This window comes from Nyctibius grandis, chromosome 8 (genome assembly GCF_013368605.1).
Source record: "Nyctibius grandis isolate bNycGra1 chromosome 8, bNycGra1.pri, whole genome shotgun sequence".
NCBI lineage: Eukaryota > Metazoa > Chordata > Aves > Nyctibiiformes > Nyctibiidae > Nyctibius > Nyctibius grandis.
Genome location: NC_090665.1, coordinates 17,244,918 through 17,258,355, shown reverse-complemented (window position 1 = coordinate 17,258,355; position 13,438 = coordinate 17,244,918). Strand labels below are relative to the sequence as shown.

At 39.3% G+C, this 13,438-nt stretch overlaps 1 long non-coding RNA gene across 1 annotated transcript; it reads left to right on the top strand.

Moving 5' to 3' along the window:
- The first annotated feature begins 1,904 nt into the window (after positions 1-1,904).
- On the top strand, positions 1,905-9,263 carry LOC137666089 (uncharacterized). The gene is made up of 3 exons (XR_011048591.1): positions 1,905-1,992; positions 5,317-5,419; positions 9,190-9,263. It is a non-coding gene; the product is annotated as an uncharacterized lncRNA (long non-coding RNA).
- Positions 9,264-13,438: the final 4,175 nt, after the last annotated feature.

The window sequence follows — 13,438 nt, the reverse complement described above, 5'->3', positions numbered from 1 at the left end:
ATGAAAGTTGCCAGTAAGTCTTTATATGTAGAGCCTCATGAAAGACATAGGTTTAATTATTGCCTATTACACAGGACCAAGTCCGTGACGAGTTAACACGTATGACACTAATCCTGCAGTGCGCACATCTGGCACCTAAGCAATACAGAATATTTTTCTGGATTTTTTTCCTTATGTGTAGAGAGCTAGATTTGCATTTCAAGTTGCTGCCTATTTTAAGTCTCTTGTTTTAGGGGGTTATTAGTTTTTTAATATTTTATAAGTCTTATGACCACCTGCTTAGTTCCTTCTGAACTTTTGGCCTCTTTACGATGTTTCAATTTTGACGCCTAAAAGTTGAGATGCTAATGACTTCTGATGCTTTGATAGCAGTACAGTGCATTGTATTGTTAAATGTATCTTGATTTATGTGTTTCTTAGTGCAGTTAATAACTTTTTTTCTTACAATTAGCTGGAGTGGCCTGCAGCTGCTCCACTGAAATCTGTGGGTGTTTTTTAGCTTTGACACCAGCATAAGCCTGGCTGTGCTCTAACCTAAAGGCTATGCAGCTGGTTTTTACCATACTTAGCTGGCTATGATAACATTGTATTAGTCAGAACAATGAGGAGGCAGAAGCAAAGCTAAAATTGAGGCTTTAAGGATCTGACTCATTCAGTTTCTGGCACAAGGAGGTGCAAATTGCACTTCCTGAGTTTGCAGCACACCTAGCAAACCTCAATTACAGCACACCCCAAATGCACTATGCTATGAAAAGGCCTGTTCACTGCCTCGGCGCATACCCATCTAACTTGCATGTTGTTGCTTCTCATTGCTAATTTAATGTTGGTAGTGGCTTCTTGTAGGATGTTAGCTGAAAGAAGGCTTTGTGTTGTTGCAATTCTCCTTACCGGATTTGCAGTCTTTGCTCACTGTCACCCACAGAGGACAGCATGTAGTAACAGTGTCCTGATAATCTTCAGTTGGACAATAACTGGAGAGACGTAGGGCCCCCATCCTCTCTGCCCTTACCTTTTGATAGTGATAGGTGGAATACTAGTAATTGCAGTACCACTCACAGGGGTAATAAGCAGCATATTGCCTAGTGGGTTTTTTTCTCAGAAATAGCAATAAACCTGCTTCTCAGATGTGTTCCATCTGTTCCATCAACTAGAATAATTTTATGACCCCTATTTCATATAATTATATCCAAAAAAAGCCCAAAGCTGGCAAGTGCGCTGGCATCTTGCTGAAAGCATGTTGCAGCCCCTTTCAAGTCACGAGCCCTGTCTGAGAAATATCAACAAAATGTAGAGCGTTGTAGTAATGTAAGTCAGATTCAGCATATAATGTGCATGGGGATAGCCACAAGGTATGCTCAGCATGAGGAACCAGCAAAAGGAATTCTGTCTGCAAATCTGTGGTGGCTAGAGCAAAGGAGGAGCTTTCGAGGGCAAGTCGGAGAAGATGGTAGACATGTTTTACCCAGTGCCTTTGTCATTACACAAAATATTCTGGTGCAGATACCCCTGCTGGTTGCTGCTTTCTATACAGGATACCAGCATGCAGCTGGTAGTGAACATGAACAAAGCAAGGCATGCTCCACCTCACTTCTTAGGACTTTCATAGACGTCTGCTTTGGGGAAAAGGCTGTTGTCATGCTAATGCTTGGAACCAAAATTCAGATCAAAAATACAGAGGTTTTGCGGTTGGTTCACCCACATTTTCCAGGCCACTTACGTTTTTCTTCCACAGTGAAAATTCACTGTATACATTTGAGATTCTCAAAAGTGATAAAGAGAGTCCCAGGAGGGAATTTTTATTAAAAGGGAGTTAATTTTTCAGTGATTTTGTTATTTATATGTATTTATTTCTACAGCACTTAGAAGATGCTCTCTTGAACCTCCCTGAACAAATGGAATGCCATAGTACTCCATAAAACCAGCAGTGATCTGATCTCAGATGCAGAATTGAGTAACAAGCAGTGAGAACGGGTAGTGCTGATGTAGAAGGAGGTATGCTTGCTCAATCACACCTTTCATCTTGCTTATCTATACTTACCTTACTGAGTGCCATGACTTGTCAGAATCGCTCAACCTGTTTCCCATGGGCTATTCTTTTCCCTATTCCTTCTCATGTTACTATTAATATTCCATTATTTAAAAGGATTTATTTCTAAAATATTTTTATGCATTTCTTAGAAAATTTTGAAACAGCTTTGAAGGCTTGTCTTTGAGCTGTTTAAGCTGGCTGAAGGGACGGGTGAGGTGAACTACATGCAATTAAATAGTTTATATCTTTCATGCCATAAGAAAAATACCAAAAGCTCTTTTTTTTTCCTCTTCTACGTGGGTGGAAGAAGGATTTTTGTACAATTTTCAGAGAGGAATCCTACAAAACATATTGGGAACCCAAAGAATATTGACAGAGTGATAGAATGTCCTCCCCAAATAACAAAAAAAAAAAAATTCAACAATGAGTGTATGTTCCCTTTCCTGTGAAAGAGAATCAGAGCAGCTCAGTTGTGTATTATATGCCATAGGCTACTAACAGGTATTCTCCTGTAGCAGGACGCTCCGCCTAGGTTGGGGCAAGATAAGAACACTGTCTTGAAGTTCTCCCTACTCATCTGGTGGAAAACTACCCAACATGATGGGGGTCACACTGTCCCTAGTGTCAAAGGACATTACGAACTAGCCTGACTCAGCAACCACAAGAATTAGGGTAGGATGTGAAACCAGATGTTTCCAACAAGAGAAATGAAGGAATGCTGAGCTAGAAGGCTTAGCTTAGCCACAAATGACAGACAGTCAATCACTTTATACTGTAAAAGTCTAGTCCCATTTTTCATCGGCGGGAATTCCAGCATACCCCACGTAGGGGTATACCTTTCCTCCCTTGAGTGGGGACGCCCCTCAAGGTTACCCCTCAAGGCTGAGCAAAAGAGAGTTGCTCACGGTCATTGATACAGGTGAGTAACATCAATCTCTTATAATGAATTATCAAACTAACTTTGAACTATCGATTTATTAAAAGATAATGATCGTAAATAATAGCTATAGCTCTTATACTGTGCAGAAGATATTCTGATTAAAGCCCTTTAGCCTAAACATATCATTATAAATTCTAATAAAATTTTAACTTTATTCACATATTTGGTTTGCCATCTTTAACCCCATGGGACATCTCCTTAACACAACTAAATAACTAGGAGAATTACATTCTGAGTAAGAGGATCTGAGTTTTTTTACTTTTTCTGTTTCTATAAAATTTCAGACAACCACAATAAATCTATGATAGCCGTGAGGTTATTTTATTTATTACAATATTTATATCTATCTCTTGCCATTACTGTTTTGGTTGAATCTGTAGTGGCATAAAGACATTGCAAATGCCTAGAGAAAGACTCACAATCTAAGTACTTGAAGATATGTATAAACATTGCTGATGCACAAACAGGTTTCATTTCCTATCAAATACAGTGTTAACATTTTTTAAGCTTTTGTAATACTGGAAAATCTGCAAGATGAAGGCTTCTGTTCTATACCAGGAAACTCCTTCAACTATAGCAGAGGGCTAGAAAAACAGAAATATTCCTAGAAAAAAAATCCTAGAATATCCTAGAAAGGTATCAGTGTGGCATTGAGTGATACACAATCTGGACCTTATAAGATGTCCTGGAATTGTTGTGGTGAAGCCCATGACATGTTAAGAGAAACTGCTAAATTAGGGTAATCTGTCTCTCAGTGTCTGCCAGGATGATCCCAATGCTGCTCTTGGTTATTGTGGTAGTTGAATAGTCTACCAAATGAAGACAGCTCAAAGGTGGCTTAAAACTTTGGCATCTCAGAAATCCTGTTTCTTCAGCCACACAGGTAAAACCTGTGGGGCTTTGTTTTAGTATTTCCTACCCACACGTAATTACTATTAAGCTAATATAGTCACACTAATGTAAAGCCAGTCCAATCTAAATAAGAGCAATAGACAGTGATTTCCTTTGTGGCAGATGAAAACAAAATCTTGTTTCCATCCCAGTGCCTCAACTCTCAAGTTTTCAGTGAAAATCCTGGGGAAGCTCTGATATGCTGAGTCAAAGAAGGATCTGCCACCACAGACCATGCATATAATCTCGCATTTTTTAAATTAAAAAAAAAATCACTTTTGCAAAGAGTGACATATATACGATAGGTGAAAATACTGTATGAATTTCTAACCAGACACCTAGTATAAGGATATGTAGCATGTGAAAGCTTTGCTGTAATATGATAATACTGAGTGTCTGTTGAATCAGTTTGTATCATTCACAAAAGATTCACTGTGATAAGACACATTGATATTGATTTTTCCCTGTTAAAGATTCTTCTGATTTTGCAGACTACCTCCTAATAGCCATCTTACATCTAAGCACAGAACTGAGGTTCCTATTAAATGCCAACTAGGAACACTGCAGACAGCATGGAGATGCTGCCCACACTGGGTGTGAAGCCATGCTTGAATGTGTTGTGGGTAAAGACTTGCATGAACAGGCCCCATGACTCCATTGCAAGAGCTGTGAAAATTCATAAACTGAAATTTTACAATATGCCTGCATACTGATCTAAATCAGCATACAGATCTAAACTGCAGATAAGACCCTTAAGATACTGCTTCCTTTTGCCCATACATAGGAAATGACCAACTGATAGATGAATGACTAAGCAAAGCATTAGTTATTTATGCACGTATAAAGTTGACTTTCTAGGGCCCCTGACAACCACAGGAGACAGTGGTTTAATTTTACTATGTCTATTCTGCATATTCTAGCAAAAACAATAGACATTTTCTGCTTATTTAGTGCGTACTTTCAATTAGTTCATCCTTCTACACAATAAATGGAAGATAGAGTGCCTACTGTGTATATATATATTTACGGCTGAAGTAGCTAAATGCTCCACTTGCTAAACAGGTTATACTTGGAGACTAGAAGGCTGATCTGTGACAATGCAGTGCATTTTAAAAATAGCTCCAGACACCGGTATTGACAGTGTTGAACTGAAGCTGGATGACTGCACAGAGCCCCAGTAAAAACAGGAGCTGGCCTGTGTGGAGTAGCTTGAAGCTTTGGAGCCATAACTCTGAAGCGATGCATTGGCGTTAACAGGTTGACAGAAGAGGTGACTCTGCCTCCTGTGAGGGAAGCTGTAGGTGCTGGCCACTGCCTTCCATTTTGCTTAAATAAAAGAAAAAACTGTTAATGTTTCTTCGTTTGTGAAAAGCAAGTGCACATGCAATGTCTGTCCCTGATATATTCATCAAAATAAACTTCCTGTACTCTCTGTTTTTCCCAAAACTTTTTGCAGCATGTGTAGATGATTTTAAAGTATGCTTGTCTCTTCTCCATGTGCTCAAAGGCCACGTGTATCTACGGAGACTATATGTCACTTCTTGAACCATGCAGACTCGGTAAGGCGACGCTGACTATGCCTCGTCCATATACTGTCTGTATTCAGAAGTATTCTTGAAGAAGATAACTATAGGTCAATTATGTAAAATCTAGCTATGCAGTTTTGTCAAGTCAGAAACTATATGTAGTACCCGTGTTTATGGCTCACTGTTATAACAACCACAGGCTGGTCTTAGATGTAATAAAAATTAGGCCACTGTGTTCTCAGAAGCAGGCATATTAGCCTGGAAACCTGCTTGTTTTTGGAGCTAGCCATGATCAAATGAAGGCTTACATCAAAGTTATTATATGACTTTTGAAAACAGGACTTATGCTCTGAAATTACCTAACTGCTTTGGAAATGCTTGAACTGTAGTATTTGTGTGCATACGTACTTTCTTAGCTGATGGTCACACGGAAAAAGCTGAGACGACTTAGATCATTTACAGTGTCCTCCTTGCCTCTGAAATATCTTTTTTTGAGTGCTTGCCTCTGTTCTCAAGTATTAAATTCAGTCTTCTCAGTAATATCCACTTTGGTTAAATGCAGGGAGCATCTCTTAAAGATGCCTGAAAATCAAACACAAAATAAATTGCCAGTGTCTCAAGGAAACTCAGCATTTAAGACTGCATTTAAAAAAAGATCCTGTATTTAAATAAAATTAAGAAAATATTAGAGGTTGGAGAGGCATTGAAATATCAGAAATACAAGACCCTGAGACAACTAAACTTCAGTGGAGGACCAATGCTTACAATAGAATAGTTTCAAAGACTTTGTGCACATAACATTTATATTGTATTTTTTATATGTGGGGTGTTTTTAAGTTGGTAAGTAAAGTCAATTGGTAGTGACAATTGGCAAAGCCAGTTTGTCTTTAAATGAAAAATCATATCCTGCTGACTAAAATTTTATCTCAAATACTGTTCAGAACTGTCATCTATTTGGATATTTGAAAGCAAACACTCAGAGCAGATTATGTCACACTAAGAGCCAGACAGATACTATCATGAATGTACCTTATTTTTCTAGTAAATGTAGTACTTGTGAAAGATTCTAGAGTCATGGTCTTGGAGGCTGAAATATTTTAGTCATTAGGGTTACTGTATTGCAAGTTTATTTCCTTACACTACCCATCTGCCAACTGAGGGGCCATCAAGAAGGCTCAGTGAGCAGCTTATTCTCTTTATTTGTTTGTTCCTTGCTTTGCCCTATGAAATAGCATCAAATGTATCAATTTAGCTATCAAAAATGGTGCTTTTCATTTCCATACTCTCTATATTCATTTTTCTGCTAAATGGCCATGGAAAAGGAGACAGTTAGAGATAGACTTTACAGGTTCTGGTATGGAAAACCAATATATCACATGTAAAGGTTACAGTAAAATCAACTAACAAATGTGTGTAGACAAAGCGCTCTTATTGTGAATAGCTGCTACCTGTGCTCGTGGTTGCGGGGGAAAGTAGCATCAAGCTCACTGTACGAATTATGATACCTTTGGGTTTTTGGTTTGCTTTTTTTTTTTAACAGGACCTGGGAGCTGGCTTTAAAGATCATGAACATGTTCAGTAATTCATCAGAAGGAAAATGCTCAGTATCACTGCATATAGAAAATGTAGTAAAAAACATTCCTTTATACAGTTGATTTCATTTTTATTACTTCAGTTAGGTTGCTAATACCAAAGATAGTTTGAAAAGGCTTTCAAATGAAGAAGGAAGTTCAGTGCTTCCTCCTGTGACATCACCTCCTCTGTTGTTCCCTCTTCTGTGACCTTGGTGCCATCTGTTATACAGTAAAAGTACTTGATGTGAGAACTCCATGATTTGTAATCTGGATAATCTTTGGAGTACAAGGAGCAAGTGGTAGAAGAACTTTTACTTTGATGGCACTTAACCAGTGTCTTGCTGCATATGCTGGCCTTTGCAATATTTACCACTGGTGCACTCAGTGAAACACCAAGCCATGATTTGTGCTTGGATTATAACAAAGCTTAAAGCTATTTGCCTATTACTAATAGAAGGCATAAAAGAAAGACTGGAAGATATATTCAAAACAGAACGTCCTTGGCCAACTGTGCTTGGAGCTACTTTTGCCCGAACAGCTGGAATTGTTTTAATTGTAGTTCTTATAATGATCATTGTAATTGGCTACCGCCTCTTCTGCAGAGAAGGAAAACATGCTGGCCATTTAAATAGCTCAAATGAAAAGGCCAGAAAAAATATCATTATTCGTGGACTGCAACTGAGTTTGCATCTTCTGCTACTTCTGATAACAGTTGTTGGAAGACACCCTGATAACACTATTTTACATTTATCAGCCTGCCTTGTTTTCTTGTTTGCACTATGCTTTAACCCTGTGGTTTATGGTCAGCGAAACAAAGAGCTGCAAACCAAGCTATTCAGCAGGCAAAGACTTGGTGCACTTCCTCACCACATGGCAAACAGTAATGGCATAGCAGCTATTTAGTTCACTGAGTTAGGTGACTGATCCTAGATGTAAAATTCTAGCTCGTCCACCTTCTAAGAAAGTATGATCATCAGCACTGTAAAATAAAGAAGAAAGCCTCAGATACTCCTGCACAAAGTGTTTTTATGACACTGGTTGGAACTTAAAGGAAGTTGAACTGTTTGACTTTTAACAATTTTCATATCCTTGTTATTATGGCCATACTGCTATGAAGCTTACTATCAAACAAGATCAAGCAGAAGACTTGAGTATGAATTGGTATGTGAAAATGCTACAGGTTTTCCAAAGGGGACCTAAAACAGGATTTATTTTAAAAGAAATGAAAGCCTACTTTCACTGGGCTGTAGTAAAAATGCTGATTATAGAGAATACAGTGGAATCCAGCAGCAGGTAACTATTGTTAGGCAGGAAAATAAAAGCAATAAAGTAAGTTGGGATCACAGCCTTTCCAAATGCAAAACCAACTTGCAGAATCAAGTATCAGAATAGTTTAATATTTGAAAAGAAGTACACTATTTTGTCTTTACTCATTACATTTAGAACAATGAAGTTTTATTAGACTTTAGTGAACTACCATTTTTTTGTGAATTTTTCCCTTTTACTGTTGAATTATGAAGTATGTCAAAATTAGGAATACGAATCCTTTTTTATTATTTATTTATTTAAAGCAATGAGTTCTTGATCTAACAAGGCTGATACATTGTTCTTGTAGGACCTCTAAAAATGCGGTACTTGAGGGAAGGACATGCATATTTTTCACTTATTGCTTCCCCACATTCACTGTATCCCCTCAAAAGTCTAGAGTTTGCCTTTTGGAGTAATGTAAAGCTAATAAAATCTTTGGGGTTTTATTTTTAGAGAGGCTACCTAGATGTAGAAATTTGAAAAACTGGACTAATTTTTATTGAAAATTTTTCCAGCATTGTCAGCCCCAAGAGACCCATTCATGAGTATATACACCAGAAAATGAATTGTCAGCTTTTAAATGACTGTAAAACTAAAGGAAAACGTATCTGGTGTTCACTTGCTTTTTAATGTTTAACCTTTTATGGTATGCTTGCTTTTAGCTTTGATATACATCTATAAAGCTATAAATTATTTTAAAATAAATAAATTTTAAAATAAAAGCTAATATTCTTCCTAATAATAGGATCCGAGAATCCTACGCCATGATGCTGTGATGAGGAAAAAAAGTTACACCGTACTTCAGGATAAAATTTCAGTAGCTGCTGCATTACTGTATGATTCACTACATATTTATATGCTTAGCTTGTGACATTTAAATCTGAAAGCAGTGGCCTTGTGTATGTGATCTTACTTTTGCAGATCTAACAAGCAGATGAAAAAGAGAAGAAAACTGCTTATTTAGCAGTAAGTTTAGATGAACCAATGAGATCCTCCACTGAAACCTAAAGTGCGAAAAAAAATGAGGAAGTATGAGCCCAGCCACTTGCCAATTTCTTCCGTGATCAGGCAGCAGATAACGTGTTTTCAGCTTGGCATTTATTTGAGCTCAATATCATTGTAAGTACAGCACAATTTGCACAGGAACTGAAAACTAAAGCCAGCTGATAATGAGCTGCACTTTGCCAGCTGAATGAGCCCTGACTTTTAGGTGTCCAAGAACGGTATCCAAGTAATGACTTGGAAAAAAATGGCCTGAGGTTTGTGTGTAAGCTGAGCCCTGCTTGGAGGCCAGTGCTGCCTGGTGCCTGGCAGGCACCTGCCTGGAGCTGCCAGCTCAGTGCTGCTCACTAGTGCCCTCGTACAGCCACCACGGAGGGCCCTGGGCTGGGCTGCTCTGTGGAGCCTTTCAGACTGCTGTGGGACTGTGCTTCCCTGAGTGCTTGTTTAAACCTGGAGTTCAGTGAAGAAAACATCACAGAATGTCAGAAACAACATGTGAACTCTGAAGCATACATTCACAGCTACTAAACGTGTCTTCCAGAGAAGCGTCACTGAAATGGTATGTAAAAGTATGAAAACAAACTATATAATGATACCGTAGGTCCATATTAGCAATGGAAGTTCAAAATTATGTCAAATACTAGATAATAAAACAACAAAGATGTGTTTTTTAATTATTGATTTTTTTTTCACCATAAATAAATTGAAATCCTGCTGCTTTTCTTACTTCATCCTGTTATACACAGTGTTGAAACAGGGGAGGAGGGAGAAGGTGAGAAGAGTCCTGCTCTAGGGAGGTGGGGAAAGTCCAAGCTGATAGATGGAAAAAAGTGCTGTCTGTCTGAAGATTGGAGTAACACAGTATGAAGCGGTCCGTTCTGAGTATCACTTAACTGCATTGCAAATACGGTACCAGATTTAGAATAACCGCAAACTGAAACCTGAATAGTGGTGGAAACTGTCATCTCTACAGAATTTTTGTAACATGAGTAGAGTGATCGAGGGGGTCTCTCTTCTGAGTGTCTTGTTCACAAGCACTTGTTGCCCTGGCAAAGAGTCATGTCCTAGATACCAGGAAGCAGTTCTCAGTTTTCCCTTTCTATGGCTTCTTTGGGGTTACAGCCCTAGGAGCAGATGGTCTTAAGTTCAGTCAGTCACTATTACAGGTTTATGGTTGCTGTTACAACCATAGCAATTTCAGTATCTTTTAAAGGCAGAGTTTACAATTAAATTGAATTCCAGTTAATAAACCTTTAGGCAATACCAAATTTTTGAATAGTTTAATCATTAGTAAGGTGATTATAGACCGCAAGCTAAGGCAACCACAGACCTTTTCAAACAAATAGGCTCAGCAAGTTGTATTTAACAAGACACTAGACATTCCAGAAGCATCAAATCCTTTTTTCCAATAGAGCTCTTCCTAATGAAAGTAAGGGGTAACGCCAGTGCAATTTTTGTCAAGTAGGCAAAAGCTAATGGGGGATGTAATTAATTTCTGACTTTTTCCCTTTATCCCATATGAGAGTTCTAAAACTGCTACTTTTGCTTTGTTGTGGTTTTTATGCTTTAGCTATTTTGTCCCTGCTCTTCCTTTGCATTTGTCCAGACATTGGTCCATTTTATAGCAGCAGCGAAGCTCAAACAGCAGAAGCAGCCAACCTGCTTTCCCACAGTGAGTAACCACAGGCTTGAAATGGCTGAGAACTGTATGCCACGTAGGAAAAAGAGACACAGAGACCAGTTGTCCTTGTTCTGATCCTTTTCCCTTTGGTGGATTATGATTGTTATTGCTGGTTGTGATCTTCATATATTCTCCATTGTTAATGGAGAGGATGTCTTCTGATTTCAGAGGATTTCAGAGTGGTGACGGCTGTTGATGGGTTATCATTTCAGAGAATGTAGATAGAAACACCTTGGAGTGTATCTTCGAGCTTGCCTTCACTACAAATGTTCTACTGTCCTGCAAAGCTTTTCAGCACTAGTTCCAAGAAGCTCTCTCAGGCAATGTGGTTTTGCCCACATGTAAAGACAGGTCGGGAGATTTTACATATGCTGATTGAAAACAGTCTTTGGGTCTAAATAGGGTGGAGGCTAGATAGCAGTTTGATAGACCAGCAAATATGTTCTCTTCCATAGGAGCCAACATCTGCCAGCCATAACTGCAATCATGGGATTAGTTTTCCAAATTTTAGATATTTCAGGAGAAAGCATGCTTTTATATGCATTTTTACCTTTCAGCATTTCTACCCTGAAGTAAAGCTGGCATCATGTGTATCATGAGTATTCTCTCTCAGTGTCTTCAAATCAGAAGGTGATAGGTTTTGGTGATACGTCTTAACTTTTCTGTATTCGCAAGCACAGTGAGCAGTGTGGTCTCTGACAGTGAAGCAGTATGCTTTTCAGTGCATTTTTCATGGATAACAGAGATGCTGGAAATCAAGTTATGCCCTTACTGGTTCAGCCTGGCTTCCTAGGCCTAGAGCTTCAGTAGCACTTATAGTAGGACCATATTGACTTCACTGAATTTGCAGTGATGTAACAGATTGAAATTCAGCTCAAGAAAGAAGGAAATAGATTCTCAGCTGAGTAAAGAGAAGTTGAACTTGCATGATTACTTTCCAAAACAGATTCACTCGCAGCGTTAGATGTTTCCAACAAAGCTGGTTAGCACATTGCTGGCAAAAGATTTTGTGAGCATATTTTGCTTGGACTGTTCTGCTTTGTCAGTGTGGTTTGGAACACAAAGGCTATTGTTTAAAAAACCATGAACGTTAATTTGCATTCCATTGCTGGGCTTTTTCACAGGGTGTGGAAAGAAAAAGCAAGCTCTGATTTTAAAAAAAAAATACATTGTTTCCTTTTCCCTTTTTTCTTCCTGGTGCCTGGTTCTCCTTTATTTTAATGTTTCTTCTCCAGACTATGCTCTTTGAGACAGTGAGTATCCTCTAGCACTTCTGGGCAAATGTAAGTACATCCACAGCTGTGTCTGTAGAATAGAATAAAATATTTCAGTTGCAAGGGACCTACAACAATCATCTAGTCCAGCTGCCTGTAGATCATCTAGCAGAGCTATATAAATTTAAAAATGAACTTAACTTAGAGAATGAATTCTATAATGTCTGTGAGCAGTGACACTTGCAATATACCTTCTCTGAAGTATGAAAATCCATATCCAAGCTATTCCAGAAAACTCTGGGTGTAGTTTCCAAAGTGGCATAGACCCTGGTTAGACCTCACTGCCACCACATCTGCCACCATCCATTGATTCTCAGCCCTGAGCCACATGCTCCACCTGCCTCCATAGCCCTGGTTCTAGTGTTCATATAGCAGTGTGGTAAGATGGATGAGCTCACTAATATAACCAGAAATAACCTTACCAAAATACTGGTTTTGGTTGAACAGGTCAGCTGGTCTGACTCAACGTGCAGCCTCACAAGCGCTAAGGCTAGCATAAGGAGGGTGGGAGGAACAGGACACAGGAAAGGGGAAAGAGCAGGACTGTCAGGACCCTGAAGGCACTAATAAGCCTTTATTGGCCTCACCTAGGGGCCTCCCCCACACCCCCTGCCCATGGGCTCTATTTAAGTTCAGGTGTGCCTACTTCTACTACAGCCACGTTTGTGTTTGTCTGTAGGTTCTGTTGATCTGGGTCATTGTGGGCTGTCCTGATCTCAGACCTGTGGACTGGCTTCCTAGCCTGATGTTGGTTCTCTCCTGTGACTATGGACCTGCCTGGTGATTGCAAGGCTGGACCTCATCCTGACCTGTAGACTGGCTTCCCGGCTTGACCTCAGCCCTGCTGTGGCACCACAGACCTGCCTGACAATCACAGGGCTGTGTCTGACCTTGACCTGCAGACTGACTTCTCAGCCTGACATTGGACCTGCCTCACTGCTCACTGACAAAGACTGGGTACTGGTAGCAGTGTGGTCTCTGACTGGCTCCTACGAGTCTAAACTAATTACAAGACTGTGTTAAGAGGTGGCAGTAACAATGACAATGTTGTTAGTTCTTCCAGGAGCTGCTTCTCTAACCACAGGTACTTGTTCCCACCCTTCTTCCTTGTGCCAGCACAAGCATTTGTGTAGCAAGGCAAGTGAAACAACAAAAGTAACGAAGCTGGTTCTCGAAGAAAACGAGGCATGGATTTACCTGGGGCAGGAACAAG